The sequence below is a fragment of the Suricata suricatta genome, chromosome 3 (genome assembly GCF_006229205.1).
Source record: "Suricata suricatta isolate VVHF042 chromosome 3, meerkat_22Aug2017_6uvM2_HiC, whole genome shotgun sequence".
Classification (NCBI taxonomy): Eukaryota; Metazoa; Chordata; class Mammalia; order Carnivora; family Herpestidae; genus Suricata; species Suricata suricatta.
Window position 1 is genome coordinate 123026352 of NC_043702.1, and position 18860 is coordinate 123045211.

Sequence of the window (18860 nt, forward strand, 5' to 3'; positions counted from 1 at the left end):
AATACAGATGAACATAAGGGAAGGGAAGCAAAAATAGGATAAAAACAGGGAGGAGGACAAACCATAAGAGACTCTTAAATACAGAGAACAAACTGAGGTTGCTGGAGGGGTTTGGGATGGGGGTGTGGGCTAAATAGACAAGGGACATTAAGGAGGATACTTGGGATGAGCACTGGGTGTTAGACATAGGGGATAAATCACTGGGATCTGCTCCTGAAATCATCATTGCACTAGACACTAACTAACTTGGATATAAATTAAATAAACAGAAAGAGAGAAAGAGGAAAAGGAAGAAAGGAAGAAAGAAAGAGAAGGAAAGAAAGGAAGGAAGGAAGGAAGGAAGGAAGGAAGGAAGGAAAGAAAGAAAGAAAAAAAGAAAGAAAGAAAGAAAGAAAGAAAGAAAGAAAGAAAGAAAGAAAGGGAAAAGGGGAAGTATTACTAAGGGGAATCCCAGTGGAGATCAGCGGGGGAATCAACAAACTGGGTTAGGTTTCCACCTGAGGTTCAAGAGGAAAGTGTGTGGGTGCATGACCACATGTGGTTGCTCCGCCCTCCATAGATCTTTGTTCTGCATCAGTGGTGAGGGGTTGCTTTCTCCTGTCTGCCCCCTTCCTGTCACACACCATTTCTATGACAGAGAGCAAAGACAGGCAGCCCAGACCCCAGCCCTCTTTGCAATGTCAGCCTCGATTTTATTCAACCATATCTGTCTCAGTCACCAAATAGGGTAGAAGAGTGTTCGGTAAGTTATTACCATACAAATGTCACTGTACTAGCAGAACTGGCCAGTTTTCATCAGTTTCCTTCCTCTTAAGAGCACTGTGAAAATGCTAAGAAACCTACTGAAAAGTCCCCATGTTGTTTTAGGACTGGTCACTAGGTGTTGCTATTTGTCAGGATAACGTATTGTTAATCTTTTCCAGTGACTCCAGAATGCCTAGATTTTTTTGTAGATATGGAGACGGTTTCTTGTCTCTTTGATTTTGAGGACTGCCCATTGTGTTTCCCATAAATTATAGTCAGTAAGGGAGACTATATTTCCCGAGACTTTGCTTCTGTTTTCCCTCCTTTTGTGCTCCTGATTTTAACAATCACCCACCTCCCTGCAGTGCAGCTCATTCCCCAATCACTATTTCATCCATTCAGGAATATTTGTTGAGCATTATACATGGGCCAGGAATGGGACCGGGGGCTGCAGATACCAGAGAGAATAGAACAAAGCTGCATCCATTACACAGCCTCCTCTGATGCTCATCCTAGGACAAGAACAGACCCTGTTTCCAAGTGTCTGCTGGGAAAGGGACTAGGAAAACTCACATGTCTGTCCGTCCCTACACTGCAAGCCCCCCGAGGTGACCTCCCTGCAGTTTCCCTGCCTCTTGCCTCTCAGTATTCACCTTGACCACCATCTCTTGACTTGAATGGAGCTTCTCTCCAGTCATCGAGCTCACAAATCTCACTTCCCCGCAACCCCTTCTCCCTCCCCCCTTCCAGCCCCCGAGCTTTGTACCAGGTCTTCTCCTTATCTTCTCCCCCAAAACAACCACCAGCAATCAGGTCCTCAGTGCCCTTGACCTGGCCATGGTGAGAGACCCCAAACTGGCCTTCCTGCTTCCATTTCTTCTCTCCTACTAATGCCTCGCACTGGTGACAGAGTGCTTCCCACCAGGGACCCCACCTTGATTCTTTATTCTAGAATATTTAAACCTCTCCCTAGCATCTACAGCTCTTCTCTATCATCAGACTCCAAGCTACAGAGTCTGCATCCTGCCTCTAAATTAACAAAAAGTGGGCAAAGAAATATTTCTGTTCCAGGCATTGGCTGAGGCACGTGGGCTACAGATATGAGTAAGGCCAGACCTCTTTTCTCAGGATACGCAGGTTATAAAATACCTGTAATAGACTGAATTGTACCCTAACCCATGGTACCTTAAACAGTGACGGTATTTGCTTCTAGAGTCTTTAAATAGGTTAAGGAGGATAAAACGGGATCATATGGAGGGGGCCTTAATCCAGTATGACTGGTGTCCTTTGAAGAAGAGGGGGCAACACTAGGGAGAGCGGCCTCTGAAGGAACTGACCCTGCCGACACCTTGACCTTGGGCTTTCAAGTCTCCAGACTGTGCGGAAATGAACGTCGGTTGTTTGAGCAACCCCATCTGTGGAATTTTATTACACCTGGCCTAGCAAACTGAGGCAATAAGTAAATAAAACAATCTTTGGGGGAAGGGTGCTAGCCTCTACATTGGGACCACAAAAGGAGTGGTGAACTCATGTCTCCTCCGTAAGCCCAGCACTGCATTCTTACCTACTGTTCTCCTAACATGTCCTGTTTTCTCCAGTATCCGTGGCTTTGCCCTGCTTTCTTCACTTGTACAGTCTCCTTCCTGCTCCACGTCTGTAGCCAAAATTCACCTTCAAGGCCAAGAACAGCTTCACCACAGTCTGCTCTGTTCTGAACTTGATTTCATTTGTCTTTCCTTTTTGCTCCTGTACCATTTTTGGGGTGCCTTTCCTGTAGTTCCCATCCTCTCAGATTTATGTCTGCATCTTTGTATTTTGACTTACCAACTCTTCCCAATTATAAATGCTTTGCTATAAGAAAGTATCTCTCACTTACTTTCATATCCCTTATGGTACCAGTTGCTGGGACTTACAGAAGATACTCAGTAAATATTTATCTAATTGGAGCACAGAGGAAACTCTGCTAGAATAAAGGAAGCTATTCGTTTTTACCTGAAATTTTAATGAGAATATAGTTATTTATGCTTTACTGTAAAACAAAGGCAAAAACTACTGAGTTCTTTTCTATTCTCTTGAGATCCTGACTCAGCTCCCTCATGATTCTGCAGCTTCATCAGATTCTCAAAGTTTTCTCTCCTGATGGTATTAGTGAACAAAGTATTTGGCCGTATCTTGGCAGTCAAAGCTGTAAGATTTTATTTTATTTATTTTTGAGAGAGAACACCAGCAGAGGAGGGGCAGAGAGAGAGAGAGAGAGAAAGAGAGAGTGGGAGGGGGTGAGAGAGAATCCCAAGCATGCTCCATGCCTAGTGCAGAGCCTGACATGGGGCTTAAACCCACCACCCTGGGATCATTACCTGAGCTGAAATCAATACTCAGACATTTAACTGACTGAGCCACCCAGGTGCCCCAAAGCCATAAGATTTTCAGTTTACAGAAGTAAGACTTTAGATTGAATGGGGATAATCAGGAAAAGCTGACTATTCAAGCTTTCTAAGTCTTCAAATGTCAGTTTATATGAATCCAGATGAGATTTGGATGAAGCGGGCACATTGGCCGCAAGCAAACTTGTAGGATCTAAGAACAGTCAGTATTGAGGAGCGAACTCAGAGGTGTAACTTGTAGAGAATGAAAACTATTACTGACAAGTCAAATGTTCTCTGCCCTCTGAAAGCACGGCCTCTTCTTCCAAAGGCGATTTTCCTTCTCTTTGACTGAACTCTCCCAAGGTCTGGCTCCACCTTCAAACCTGAGGGGAGTCGGGAGAACAGCTTCAGAGTTCCCCCATTTGTTATCAGTCACAAACGAGTAACTTCACCCAAAAACGTTCTCCTCTTCTTCCCTGTTAGTTCAACCTTTCTTCTAAAACTGTGATTAACACATCTCTAAGGAATGTGGAGAACTCACGAGAGCGTCATCCTGGAATTAAACAGGAACGGAGGCGGGGCTTGTAGCACCGCTGGCCTCCTGTGCACTCAGGCTGGGAGACCCTGTGTCCGTTGACTTGTCGGAATTCTGCAGCCCCGTGAAAACGTGAACCCATCACTTCCGACGGTGTCAACAAATCTCACGGACATAACGTCAAATGTAAGAAGCTGCTCGCTAGCATCCGTTCTATACTATTTCATTATCACCAAGTTCAAGAACAGGCAAAGGGGGTCTCCACTCACGGTGAGGATTAAATGAGTAGATTCGTGTAAAGTCCTTGGAAAAGTAAACAACTGGAAATCAATCAATAAATGTGAGCCACTTTTGTTAGAATGAGAGGCATTGGGTGAAACCTCTCTGAAATAAATTGTACACTTCCAATGGTCTTCATGAAGAGCCTTGAGGTGACCCTATGAAGGAGCTGCAGAGTGGCCTCACTAAGGAACTCGACTCAGGGCAGTCAGGCCCCTGGACTTGCGGGCAGAGGTGCTGTTAGAAGGGAAATGGACTCCCTGGAGGGTAGGTGGCAGAGGGGTTGGGGATAAAGATCAATAGGAAATACTGCGTGGCTCAGGCAAGGGGTGGGATGGAGGGTGGCTAGCAAGTTATTTCTGAGAGAAGAATGGGGACGGAAGAAGCAGAAAAGCATGTGTAGCAGAAGCTCCAGAAAGGGATTTCGGGGACACCCACACTCCATCTGGCTGCCTCGGCCACCCTGAATAAGTAAAATCTAGGGCCAGCACTCTTTACGGTGTAGGAAGAAAGCCACAGGCTTGCTGGAAACAGCTCCTGGAAAAGCCCCCCAGATCACTGCCGGAGCCGCTCTCCCTCGGGAAGGTTCAGGAACAGCCCCTGGGGCTCTGCTCCCTTATATCCCGAGCGTCTGCCCACTCATTCATCCTGCTGGGGATGCTCAGACGAGGCTTCGGCCTCCGTCTGCTTCCAGAGCTGTGTCCAGTGGGGGCCGCCTCTTGAGCTGCACACACACCTTCACGCTCCGGCCTCACTTCGTGTTCTCCAGGAAGAATGTACACTTGCTCAGAGATGTTGAATTTGTTTTAAAATGTTGGAACATCTCTTCCTACTTACTGTTCTTTTCCACCTACTCTCCTTTTATTCAGGAATTTTCTGATTCAAAGAGGCTTCAAGAGTGGTTTGGCAGTTTATAGCAGATTTTATCGAGAAGGCTTTGAAGTTGCTTTGTAAAGTACTATTTTCTTTAGATGTATCTTTCCATATATAAATGTAAAAATGTCTCCATAAAGTGCCCAATTGCACTTAAATTGTCACGGTCAAATTAATGGACAATCATAATGAAAAAGTAATTATAATCCTCAGTAATTCTAACAGCACCATTAAGTTCTTCACGTCTCAAGTTCTGTTCTACATGAGAATGATTGTTTCAACAATGTGGTTATTACACAGTTCCACTGTGAAACTCGTGACGGAACACCATAGACATTTCACAAATACTATTTGATGTTCTTATCCTGATCATGTTTCCTTCTTCCTCACCTCCAGAGAAGAGAAGTATGATGCAGGGGAGGCGTGAGCACAGAGGATTAAGTGTAAGTCATGAAATTTTTCAAAAGAAAGAACTAACTCAAATTAGGTTTTGGTAATAGAAAAGTGGAAGCTTGAGCAGAATTTGCAGACTTGTTGGCATTCCTCTAGATAAATAGGTGAGGCCTGAATCTTTCAGGCTGCAAACTGTGAAAATCGCCTGAGGTGAGGCGACACATTGGGCTGGCTCGGACAGTGTGTGTTCCTGAAGAGCAGTCTCAGAAAAACTGAGCCCCAGTGCACTTCTGAACCATTCATCACTAAGACTTTAAAAACATAGGGTATACTTTGTCTCTGATATATCGGGTCAACTTTGTCTATGTAGTCGAGGTTTTTTTATGGTAAGACCCAAACCCAGAGATTGTCCATGAGCGTACTGAAATTGTATGCAAAATTGTGTGTGCACACACGTGTGTGTGTGCATGCTCTGTTTTGTGGGGATGGATAGATGTCCTTTGTCATGTTCTCAAAAGGAGCCACAACTAAAATAAGGTTAAGAATCACAGGGGCACCTGGGTGGCTCAGTCGGTTAAGCGCCCGGCTTCGGCTCAGGTCATGATCTCACGGTTTGTGGGTTCAAGCCCCACATTGGGCTCTGTGCTGACGGCTAGCTCAGAGCCTGGAGCCCACTTTGGATTCTGTAACTCCTTCTCTCTCTGACTCTCCCCTGCTTGTGCTCTCTCTCTCTGTCTCTCAAAAGTTAAAAAAAAAAAGAAGAATCACTGACCTCCAGGTGAGGTTCAGAAAAACAAAACAAAACAAGGGGCGCCTGGGTGGCTCAGTCAGTTGAGTGTCTGACTTCAGCTCAGGCCATGATCTCACAGTTTGTGGGTTTGAGCCCCACATCAGGCTCTGTGCTGACAGCTCAGAGCCTGGAGGCTGCTTTGGATTCTGTGTCTCCCTCTCTATCTTCCCCTCCCCCACTCATGCTCTGTCTCTCTCAAAAATAAATAAACATTGAAAAAGCAAAGCAAAACAAAACAAAATAAAACAAACCCGAGAGCCTCAGAGCAAAGCCCACAGTTCACACAATGACAGTCACAGGGCGGGTAGAGGGAACAGTCCGTAAAGGTGCTAAAGCCTTAAACTAGCAAATAGCTGTGCAGGAGCAGAGACAGCCACGGTCCCCACGAGACAGGGGTTGCACATTGTAGATGCTCTGAGCTCAATTTGCAGGAATTGATATTTTTGAGTCAGACTCACAAATCATTTGGGTCAGGACCATCCTCCCAAGCCCTTGGAGAAAGGGAGAAAGCCTGCATGGACCGTAGTTGAGGAAACAGTCCAGCCAGCAGGGAAAGGTTGCTGGGGGGACATTGCCTGGCTGAATGCTGGGCTTAGACCTTCTCGACGCGGTCCCCATTGTTTAGATGGATCATTTCAGGCCTTTTCAGTTTCTTCAGGCCTTTTCAGTTTCTTCGAAGTTTGGCTAGACGCCATTCTTTCCCAAAACGGCACGTCTTTTCTTGTGGGATGGGTCTCAGGAACTTGGAGGGGGAAGAAGAGGAGAAGGCAGAGGGTTCAGGCCTCCCTGGACTCACCTCTCTCTGGAAGAGGTGAAAAGGCTGGGGCTACAGTGCTGGTGGGTAAACTGAGGCCTTGTCCCTCCAGGACAGCACTTAACTGTCATTGCTTCATGTCCTTAAGTTTTGAAAGCCCCTCCCCACTCCCTTTTAGAGCACTATTTTTCAAGGAAATAAAAATATCCTTACTGAGTATTGTATGTAAGAGGTGATCACTGGGTTCTACTCCTGAAGTCAACATTACCTTGCATGTTAACCCACTGGAATTTAAATAAAGATTTGGAAGAAAAAAATATGCCTCGGAAGTTCCTTGCTTCAGATGCATTCAACAGAGCCCTTTATTATTAGCTAAGACCAGGACCGGGAGCATGGGAGAAACTTGGGGGGTTAGGATCACGTGTCACAATGTTGCCGGAGGAACCCTGTCTTTCAGCGTTCATGTTCCAGCAGCATTAAAAGTTATTTGTGGCCTAAATGTCAAAGGTTCAATAACCATGGTTTTTTTGGGGGGGTTTATTTATTATTTTTGAGAGACAGAGAGAGACAGAACATGAGCAAGGGAGAGGCAAAGAGAGAGAAAAACACAGAATCCAAAACAGGCTCCAGACTCTGAGCTGTCAGCACAGAGCCCCATGTGGGGCTCAAAATCACAAACCGTGAGATCATGACCTGAGCCGACTGACTGACTGAGCCACCCAGGCGCCCCAGCGGCCACAGTTTTTAAATGCAAATTTCCTCCTGTGAGTGGACAAGTGTGTGTTCTGACTTGGGTAATGGGACAGGCCAGTGGACTTGGGCCAAGGCGGCAGCCTTCCCTGTGGTTTGCAGACCCTCCAGACCTTGCACTTGTACCTGGACTCATGTGCTCCCTAAGACAGGATGAAAATTGTAGAAAAATGGCTGCTTAAAAATTGGAGGTGATAGTATACTTTTCACCTGGGCACTTTTGTTGAAAGAATTCTATTTTTAAAAGCCTCTATTGGATTGATTTTCATACATGTTAAGTTTCAAGGAAAAATTACCGGTCCTGGCAGCTCACATGAGTCCATGGCTGACTGCTTCTGGGCAGGGCCTATACTCCAGGGGAAACTGAGGCAGCCCAGCTCTCTGAGGTATGGGAAAACGGTCACTGCCCCTGTAAACAGAACTCCTTGGGAACCAGGAAAGAAAAAGCAGGAAGGTTTCTCTTTCTCTTTCTTCTAGGAATAAACCAGGAGAGAAAATGGAATTAGCTGGTTGACCCATGATTTTAAATGATTCATGATGACTTGGCCAAATCAGTTCATTATTTTTGTTAATTAAAAAAAAAAAAACACACGTTTCACATCCCGGCTGAACGGTCTCATGTTTAAAGTTCATTTGTGTATCATTATTCAAGTATTTTATGACAAGTCTACAAGCTTCGGTTGCAGAGCCCGCGAGCATGGCCGCCGCCCTGCTCTCCACCGACTCCAGGCAGCAGGTGGCGTCTCCGCTGTGGAGGCCGCGCAAATATAACACGCTTCTTGCACACGGCTGTTTCCAGCCCCACTCACGTTGCAGTGACTCTCAGAATCCCAGACCTCTTCGTTCTTTTCTTTAAAAAACGATTTTTCAATTAAAGTGCAACTAGCACACGACGTCACATTAGTGTCGGGCGTACTACGTGGTGAGCCTGCGGTGAGCATGTGATGAGCCGAGCTGCCTGTGTCACCACACGTCACTGTGACAGCACCGCTGACTGTGATCCCTGTGCTGTGACTGTCCTCCCCGGAGCCCCGCTCCCTGCACCCCTTCCCTGCACCCCTCCCCTCCGGCAACCACGTGAGTTCTCCGGTTCCTTTGTGTTTTGATTCCACTAAACCATAGAGTATTTGTTTCTCTGTAACACTTCTTGGTCCATTCATCCGTCAGAGGACACCGGGGCTTCTCCCGTAGCTTGGCTATCGTAAAGAACACTGCAAATAAGCCCCAGGGTGGGTGCATCCTCCTGAGTTAGTGTCTTCATTTTCTATGGGTAAATACCCAGGAGTGGAATTACTGGGTCATAGGGTAGTTCTGTCTGTAACTTTCTGAGGAAGCCCCGCACCGTTTTCCACAGCGGCCGCCGCAGTCTGCATGCCCATCAACAGTGCAGAGGGTCCCCTTTCTCCACATCTTAGCCAACACTTCTTAGTTCTTACGACTAAACGGTTTTAATATTTTACACATACACTTGTTTTCTTCCTTAAGTAAGTAGGAAGAGAGGTGCCTGGGTGACTGTCGGTTGAGCGTCTGATGCTTGGTTTTGACTCAGGTCATGATCTCACGGTTTGCGGACTCTGTGCTGACAGCTCAAAGCCTGCTTGGGATTCTCTCCTTCTCTCTGCCCCTCCCCAACTCACACCTGCGCTCTTTCTCTCAAAAAAAATAAATAAATAAACGTTTAAAAACATTAAAAAAATAAAATAAGTAGGAAGGATTTTACTTGCAGGCTTCTTCTGTCACCTCTGCTTTGACAAAATCATCTGTTGTGCTTGCACGCGAAGTAGTCAAGTCTGGAAAAGGGAAAAACTTCATAGATGAAAAGCGGTATCTTCCAGGGCACATACGCTGGGTATTTGTCCAGGAAAAACCGCTAGTGTTTTCACTGTTTGACTTTGTTCATTTCATGTGTCACTGATATAAACAGGCTCTGACTGTGGACGTGGAGCCTCTTGGACACGTGGTCAGAGCCACTCGCCCTGTGCCTCACTGCCGATTGCCTCTCGTTTCTGGTTCTCCTGGCATTTCTGCAGCCCTGACCTTGCAGCACTTGCCTCTCTTCTCCCACCAGCTTACCATTCTTCCCCTGTGTTTGACTTCTGTAGTAACAGGGATGGATTATGTTTGCATTTTTCAGAGCTTCCCATTGGAGGAACGACCCTTGTGTGAAACACTAGTGTAGTTGAGTTTCCCACCTGTGAACTACAAAATTCGTCACCTTGAGGACCAACTTCTGGTATGTGCTATGTATTTACACACCTTTTTAGCAAAATTTTTTTAAAAAGTAGTAGGATGAACTGACAACATTGGGTCCAGTTAGTTTATCTGCATCACAAGTGACCCGGCCCAAGGTCTCACCTACTGTCGGTGAGCAGTGGGCAGCCCTGGCAGGTGGAGGCCTCTAGCAATGGCCAGACCCCTCTGTGCGTTCTGAGTTGGTCTTATTTGATCAGTCCATTTACTTGCCCATTAACTGAACGTAATGGCACCAAAGTCCTCTTTTTGGGGTATATTTCCTGCCTTCCAGGGATGGTAGATTCCTATAAAGAGAGACGAGCGTGTAAGTGTGTGAGGTGGCACACAGGGCGGTTATTGAGACATCATATACAAAGTCTCCCATAGGCCTAGAGGACATGAGTCGTTTCCTCTTTATGGACTCACATTTGGGAGGGACTTCAAGGTCAAGTAGGGATGTGTCCTGGAGGAAGAGGCAGAAGGAGAATATTCCAAATACCAAGAAAAACACATGCCAAGTCTCTCACTAGGAAAAGACTAGAGCGCTCCCCCGCCCCGCCCCCAGGTATGTATTACTGCAGCCGAGGCCTTGGGGCCAGGCCTACAAGGCCGTGGCTGGGGGCACGGTGAGCCGCAGGGGCCCTGGGCGGCCCTGCCCCTTCTCACATGAGCACATCCTCTCCGACTAGCCCCAGTGAAGCTCCCCCTCCCGCCCCCCAGTACAGGCCGCCCGCAGTCCACCAGCCGTCAGAGCCCCAAGGAGTCTGGGGAGCACAGGGCTCCCGAAACCGCGCCCTGTGTCTGCTGCCGCTGCTGCTGCTGCTGCGGGCCCCGCGCGACGCCCCAAGGGCCTCCAGAGCCGGTCCCCCGGGCTGGGCACACAGCTGCCGCGGCCACCGAGGCTGGGCCCCGCAGCGCCATTGCCCTTGGCGGTGCCCATGGGAGGCCCCGGGTCACTGCCGGGCGCCACCGCACCACTTTCAGGGAGGAGCAGCTGCAGGCGATGGTGGCGCTCTTCGTGCGGAACCAGTACCCCCACGTGGTCACGCGCGAGCGCCTGTCTGGCTGCATGCGCCTGCGCGAGGAACGCTTGGAGGTCTCATTCAAGTCCCGCCGGGCCGGGTGGCTAAAACAGAAGCGCGCATTAGCGACCTCGAGGCTCCCCTCCCCTCCCCGGTACCAAGAAGCCTGCGAAGGAGAGCTGCTGATGGGCCTGGGAGCTACTCCTGGGCTTGGACGGGCTCTTTGGGGCTGGCTCAGGGAGGGGACAGATCTACCCGAAGTGGAGCTGAGAGAGGACACCGACCTCTTCCCGCCTTCAGGGCTTGCTGCATCCTGGCACTAGTGCTCAAAGCAGGAGCCTCGCTGCTGGACAGCAGATGTGTGTCTCCTACCTCCCCCAGCCCCTCTCTCCCACCCGCTGTGTCACCTGCCCCAGGAAAGGAGGGAGCATTGAGCATCTCCGCTTGCTCTCCTTCCCAGTGACTAGGGTGGGGAGATTCCCCAGGGGGCTGCGCAGGGAGGGGCGGAGGGTGGTGGGCCGGGAGCAGGGCACAGAGCAGATCCGCTTCCTCAACTCCCCACCAAGTCAAGGACAGGAAGCATCTCTTGTCAGGGGGGCCCAGAATCTTCCTCTCCCTCCTGGGGTGTGGTGATATCCCTCCTTTACTCAGCATGGACATAGGTCCCTTGACCTGGTAACGGAGGTGGGGTGAGGGTGTTCTGTGCATTCTGGGATTGTCGCCTTGCATGTCCTGTACTGTGCCTTGGTGTCCAGAGCTGTAGGATAAGGACGTTGGATGAGGTCATCTCCAAAAGTCCCCTACCCGACTCCTTAATTCTGTGAGCCTTGTCTGGCTACTGGGACATAAACAAACTACACACAGCAAAAAGGAAAAAAGAAAAGAAAAGAAAAGAAAAGAAAAGAAAGAAAGAAAGAAAGAAAGAAAGAAAGAAAGAAAGAAAGAAAGAAAGAAAGAAAGAAAGAAAGAAAGAAAGAAAGAAAAGAAAAGAAGAGAAGAGAAGAGAAAAGAAAAGAAAAGAAAAGAAAAGAAAAGGAAGGAAGGAAGGAAGGAAGGAAGGAAAGAAAAGAAAAGAAAAGAGTGGAAAGACAATGGTGTTAAAAAGTCCATCCCACAGAACCTTCTAGCAAGAAAGTAGATTATGTCATCGGGGTGAGGAGACAGGTAATGGTGGGTACAAGTGGAAAGGCAGAAAGTGGAGGATGAGTCTGCAGAGATAACTGGAGGTTCTGAGAAGGAAAACCCGTATCTGCTTAAGAATTGCATGTTATTCCCAAGGCAACATGATGATAATAGCGTTTTCAAGTGCAGCAATGATGGCCATCCCTTAGGTTTCAGTGTCAGTGTACCAGGTAAGTACTTCCCTACATTCACTTATTTAGATCTTATACCTATTTTATGAGATAGGTACTATAATTAACTTCATTTTAAGATAATGAAACCAAATTACGAGCTAGTAAGTGACAAAGCTGTGTGAACCAAGTAAGGGAGATTGGGAAAAATACCTGAGAACAGTGTGCAGTGTGTCCCAAGCTAGTGCCAAGAAGTCCAGTCTGGAGGTGGTTAGAGCAATCCAAAAGAGGGATCTTATATTGAGACAGTGCTGGGGTGGAAAAGTGCATCAAAAGTATTCTGTGTTGGGGCATCCGGGTGACTCAGTAGGCTAAGCATTCGACTTTGGCTCAGGTAACAATCTCTCGGTCCATGGGTCAAGACCCGCGTGGGCTCTGTTCTGACAGCTCTGAGCCTGGAGCCTGCTTCAGATTCTGTGTGTGTCTCTCTCTCTCTCTGCCCCTCCTCTGCTCCCATTCTCTCTCTCTCTCTCTCTCAAAAATAAACAAACATTAAAAAAATATTTTGTGTCAAAATCCTGCCTCTCATCTGCTTGCTATCAGATTCAAAGCAGTCAGAGTTTTCCAGGATGATTTCATCATAGATTAAAATTTTGATAAAGAATGCCAACTGAACCTAGGTGGTTTGGTCGGTTGAGCATCCGATTCTTGATTTTGGCTCAAGTCATGATCCCAGGGTCATGGGATCGAGCCCCAAGTTGGGCTCCTTGATGAGTGTGGACCCTGCTTAGGAATCTCTCTCTCTCTCCCACAGCCCGCTCCCCCTGCTCGCACAAACTGTCATTCTCTAAAAAAAAAAAAAAAAAATTAAAAATAAATAATAAATAAAATGGGGTGTGGTATTTCCTCAGTGCATGAATATAAAAGATGTTGTTTTATATTTTCTGAGAAAACTAGAATAAGCTGCTCAGTGTCTTGCTAGTCAGTAAGTGACAAATATTTTGGCAGACTTTAGGTGGGCGGTGGGCCAAATGGTAATGACCTTAGAAAATAATTTAAATCTAAACACTGTCTTCTTGTTTCCAAACCCCCATGGACTAAGGACCACGTGCCTGAGGACTGACTGTCCCTGACTCCTGACTATGGTCTCCACGCCAACCCTGTTCCATGCCTCATGAGCTCCCCAGAGGGGTAGGAGGGGCTCGGCCCATTTGCTCTGCAGAAGGGAGCTTCTTGACAGCTTAATGAGAAAGTTGGGGTCAGATGTCTCACCTTCAGGCACTGCTCTCAATTTACTTAGCTGGTGAATAGAGAGGCTATTTTTGCCGTGTTCATTCAACAGCCCTTGCTCAAGTACCACCACCTGCTGGGGTTGTGCTGCCTGCTTGCAGTCGGAGCTGAATAAAACACGGCTGGTGACTTCCGGTAAGTTCTCTCTGGCCCCTTGATCAGTCAAGCTCTGGCCAGGAATAAGATGCAACACCAGTTATCCTAATTTGTGCAGCGGGTTGGTTTCTAGGGTAATGGGCATCTGGGGAGGTGTTGGAGGCAGGGCTGAAGGCAACATGGCTGAAGCTGGCGCCCGCGGAGGGAGTAGAACCTGAGAAGCTTCCCAAAGCCATTCCCAAGGCCAGTGGTCATCCGGGTGATGCTGACAGAAGCAGGAAGCATGTCCCGTCAGCCTTCGGGCCGCAATCTCCCCTCAGGACCCCTTTCACAACCTCCAGGGGGCAGCGGGCAGAGGGGAAGAGTCTGCAGGGCTCGGGGGCAGGGAGACAGAAATGCAAGTGAATCAGTCATTCTGGAAGGGAGTCCCGTCTGATCTGAGCTGGAGCCGAGACACGCCTGAGCTGCGGACCTCAGAGCTGGAACGTCCAGAAGTGGATTCTCACGCTCCCGCCTCAGGGACTTCGCCCGGGAGATTCCTTCTGTCCTGGAATGCTTTGCCCCAGACACGCCCTTTTGTTTCCACATTTTTCAAGCCTCTGCCCCAAAGTCTCGTCTTGAGTATTGTCATTGAAACTCTACCACTGCCCCATGTCTTTTATCTTGCCCTGTTTTTTTCTTAAAATATTTATCATAGTGGAAAATAAACATGTCAAGTTATAATAAATATTTATCATGTTACAGTTCAACATACTGATTTATTGCTTTCTTGTTAATTTTTGCCCCCTCCCCCTAGAACGTAAACTCCTCCTGGGTGGGAATTGTTATTTCTTGTTTCCCGACAGGCCGAGAGCAGCCGATGCCATCTGGGTACCTATTGGATGAACACAGGAATGAGGGGGTGCTCAGTTGAGGAAGAATAAGAAGGTCGTGTGGGGCAAAAGGCTAATAAAACTAATAAGAAAAGACTAATAAGGAAAAGTACTCTGTCTTTCTAGGTAACAGGTGTTAGGTGTTAGTCAGGCTTAGGACCTCCTGATGGACTTGAAATTCGTTGGTACTTGAGGGAGCTGTGATGTCCTTGTATTTAGGGACACGGCTGATGTTTCCACGGGGAAAGCAGTGTCCGAATGAGCAGTGCTTCAACGTGCGATCGGCAGGGTGAGGACGTTTGCAAGATAGATGGAGAATGAGAGGACGGCCTGGTCTTCGAAGTTACCTTTGTAGTTACTGCGGTGGTTGCCATGGATTTCTCCAGGTAACTTAATTTAGTCCCTTTCTTTGGGTTAGACAGTATTCCTTTTCTGATAAGGCTTGTTCTGAATTTTCCACAGAATCTTGGTTTAAAACCTGTATTCTTCCCCCTTTCCCATGGTTTTTGGGAGACAAAACACTTGAGAAAGTATGCAGATCTTTAGACTTTAGTCGAGAGGGGAGGAAGTGCTTGGTTTTGAAGCACAAGAGCTGCCTTCTGTGGCCAGTTTCTGGTCACACATCTCAGTGATAACGTTGGAAATGTGCTCTGTGTTCTGGATGATCTTTGGGATTTTTCTTTGTTCTAATTGCTGAGTTATCCTGTGTGTTATTCTGTAGGATTTAGATACATTTTACAGCATAACCAACAGTGGAAAATTTTTATTAGGTCAAGCAAATTACTAGATACTCTTAACCGATTTATTTTTGTTTCTGCTGTGGCAAAATATGTGGCTGTGAAGCGGGAGACCCACTAAGATGGCGAAGGCCCGTTGGCTTTCGTCATTCGTCTACACATTCTGTTTTCCAGAATCGCCTGTTGGTAGAATGTGCAGTACTTGGCTGTATTGGGTGTTTTGGCTCTGTGTCTCTGCCAACTTTACATCGTCCACACCCTGTCACCACGTCCCCTGTTAGAACGACAGTATCGATCCCGAGGAGAGCGCTGATCTGCAGGTGAGCCTCCCGTCCAGCTGCAGTGCCTGGAATGCAAGCATGGCGGTCACCCAGATTGGCTGAGGCATCGCCCACCCCTTCTCTCAGTAGGACCTTCTGCCCAGTTTGTGCTGCTGGCTTAGACCTTTCCTCTCAGGGACTGAGGCGACCTTGGCCTCAGCCAAAAGATTGGTGTAGCCTCGTTCGTTCTGCTGAGTTTGATCCCATAAATTTTGACAGATTTTCTACCCTCCTGACATGTAGTTAAGGCTGTGAACCATTTGTTTCCATTGTTATTGTTTTAAAAAAACAGCTTAAATACTAAGTTATAATTGGTCAGTTTGTTTAAACTGACTCCACTTAGTTTTGCTTGGAGTGAGGCATCAAATTAAATTATACAGGAACCGTTCTTTTGAAGTGATACAATTACAAATACTGCAGAAAATACACTGATTGTCATTAGTCTTTGTTCTTATGAGTTTTGCTTGCTAGTTTTAGTTTGAGATCCTCGTGAAAAGAAAAACTGAGATGTGGGGGGAGGGGATGTTAGGAGTAAGAGATGCGGGGGAGGGGTGTTAGGAGGTGATGGTGGGGACCTTCTGCACTAGTTGTGTCACACGTTGTTTACTGTTATCAGTGCTTGGTGAGAGTAAAAAGCAGAGAGACATAGTTGGCTTTACTATTGTTTTAAAATACCCTACACACAATGCACTTTACTGAGGGGGGTGTGCAGTGAGAGAAAGTCCACCTGCCGTGAACAACATGGTAGTTGGAATGGATGGGCCACCTCCCACCCCCATATTTCTGTTGCCACACTTTTCCTTTCTATCCCAAACGGTTTCTGAATTGGGCTGAATCCAGCTGAGTGGCTCCTACAAGTTGCCGTCAAATGAAGGGTCACCGAGCCTGGGGATCCACTTCCAAACTCACCCGTGTGTTTGTTGGCAAGTGTCCGCTCCTTGCCACTTCCATAGGGCAGTTCTCCCAACACGGCAACTGGCTCTTTGAAGAGAAAGAGACAGGGAGGGACGAAGAGGCCCTGCTGTCGTTCAGAACAGTCTCAAAAGTGACATACCTTCTGTCCCATTCCTTTTATCACGGAGATCAGCCGGGTGCAGTGTGAGAGGGGACCACAGAGGATGTGAATGCCGAGAGATGGGAAGGACAAGGGAAGGGCGATCTTGGAGGCTAGCTCCCCTAATAGTTTTTTTCTTTTTCCTTTTCTTCTCTGTCACCCTGGGTCAGAGCCAAAGTACTTGTGGTTTTGGAGTTTTTTGTGGTACCAGCCATGTAGCCGGCTCCTGTTGCGTCTTCTGAGATGACTTTCCCATAGACCCCATTTTAATTAATATTGTTGTTCCTCTGCTTTAGCATTTCACTTCTTATTGACTACGTAATCAATTATTTTGGACTTAGCTTGTGCTCAGAGCCTTATATAGGCATTAATTCATTTATAGATGGTTTTCTTTTTTTTTTTAATTATTTTAAGTAGGCTCTACACCCAGCACAGAGGTCAGCATGGGGCTTGAACCAATGACTCTGAGATCAAGACCTGAGCTGAGATTGAGTCGGACACAACCAACAAAGCCACCCAGGTGCCCCTACAGATGGTTCTTTTCTCTTTTCTTTTTTTTTCCATTTAATTCATCAATCCTATTGCTCTCATTTTATGGACAAGAACTTAGGTACAGCAGAGCTGGCCCAGCCTCCACCCAAAGCGTTCTCAGCTGGACCCCTTCAAATGGCCTAGGGCTTTGCATGTCCAAGGAGTCGTGAAACCAAAAGGCCAGGGCCCCTTTGGCTCCAACTGTGCTGACAGAAGGCTTGGTCCACATTGGACATTTGCAAGCCGGAGCTATTATTCTCGCAGAGAGAATTGTATGGACCCCAAGATGATCATAAAGCACTCTCATGAAACTTGATATTCCTAGGGCCAGAGATCTTCTTTTGGGATGAGAATTGCATGATCTTTAGGAAACACCGACCAGCACAGTAGAGGAGCAAGCAGGCTTGATCAGGAGTCAGAAAAATCTTTTGTGGGCTTCGGCTACAGGACTACTCCAGAGGATGCCTCTTGGAGCCCTGTGAGCCCTCCTGCTCCCTTAATAAATAGAGGGGAAACTCTGGCTGTTGGTGTGTTTCTGCCCATCGTGTCAGTAGATAGGGGCAGCAATGACACTGAGGTATGGAGAAGGTGCTTTCATGCGAGGATTAAGAGGTGGAAATGAGGACTCAGTGCACTATTTTTCCAAAGATGTTTCGTGTGCTGACCAGGTCATGCAGCAAACTGCACATGCACAGACTGACCGTTCTTCTGAATGAGGGTATCCCCATCAATGAGGGGTGGGAGTTGAGGTGGCTACCCATTCCCTGGTTCCTGTAGCCTGCTAAGCAGTGAGGGCTCAAGGACAAAAGTGCTAGCTATCCTCTCAGAAGAATCGTAGAGCCCTCCATGAGCTGGGGGACTGCCTGGAAACTCACCTCCAATCTGTGGACATTGGTTGTGCATAGAACAGCCCCATGGCCTTGGTGTGTGAACTGAGACCCCATTAGAAAAGCAGCTAAGGGTTACTAAGGACTCCCAGCCCAGTCAAAGTTCTGCATTCAAATGAACATGGGTCACATCGAGGAAGGAGATGTCTATCTTCCCTACCATCTTCGTGCAGACGTGGTGGGATTCACCTCTAATTTCTGGCTGAACATACCCACAAGTCTTCTGTCTTGGCACCTTCACACACTGTATGTTTGGCGACAGTCACATTGTTCTGGAACCAGATTGAGAGTGGCCCATTGCAATATGTGTCACGCCATCACAGGGACTCCCCCACACTCACAAGCTGAAAGAAGAGAATAGTCTTCTAAGACAATGGTTCTGAATATATTCCATTCAGAACCTAATTCAAACAATTACAGGGTACTGGGTGGACATGGAGACACGGAGGGCCAGAATTCTTCATCCACACAAGATATGGGAAATGTTGAGAAGGAAGTACCCAGCACAAGCTCCTATCAACTGGTTGTATACGGAATAAGACTTGCCTGTGGGGTTAGGCAAAGGAACCCTGTGAACCACTACACCGGAATCTCTGTCAGCAAGAAGTCTGCATTCTGTCCTCAGGAGCCATAGATTTCTGGCTATGTCTCTCCCTCCCATTTTTTCTAAGAGTTGATGGATACCGGTGTTGAGCTGTGGCTACTGGGTTCTGGCTGTTGCTCAAGACTCTGGAACAAGGACTTTTTTTACTCTCTTCCTTCTTTCCCTGTGTTGACCCCATACTGGTCCATAGCGTCCATGTGCAAACTGTCTGTTTCTCAGAATGAAGGCAACTCAATCATCAAGGTCAGTGAGGATATTTGCCAGGTGGATCTATTACTGTGCAAGACGCCATTTGTATGGAGCCCAAGACCAACTTTGGTGGATCAAAGTAATGTCCTGAGACTTGATAAGCCTGGGGCAAGAGTTCTTCATGAAGGATGAGACTTGGAAACTGTTTAGAAGGAACAGAGTAGCACAATATACTTGCAAGCTGGCTTGC

The 18860-nt window shown here is 47.4% G+C and overlaps 1 long non-coding RNA gene and 1 pseudogene across 1 annotated transcript; both read left to right on the forward strand.

Moving 5' to 3' along the window:
• The first annotated feature begins 371 nt into the window (after window positions 1-371).
• Window positions 372-3984, forward strand: LOC115286643. The gene is made up of 2 exons (XR_003906182.1): window positions 372-742; window positions 3594-3984. It is a non-coding gene; the product is annotated as an uncharacterized LOC115286643 (long non-coding RNA).
• Window positions 3985-8181: 4197 nt separating this feature from the next.
• On the forward strand, window positions 8182-11248 carry LOC115287084 (annotated as a pseudogene).
• The last annotated feature ends 7612 nt before the right edge of the window (window positions 11249-18860 follow it).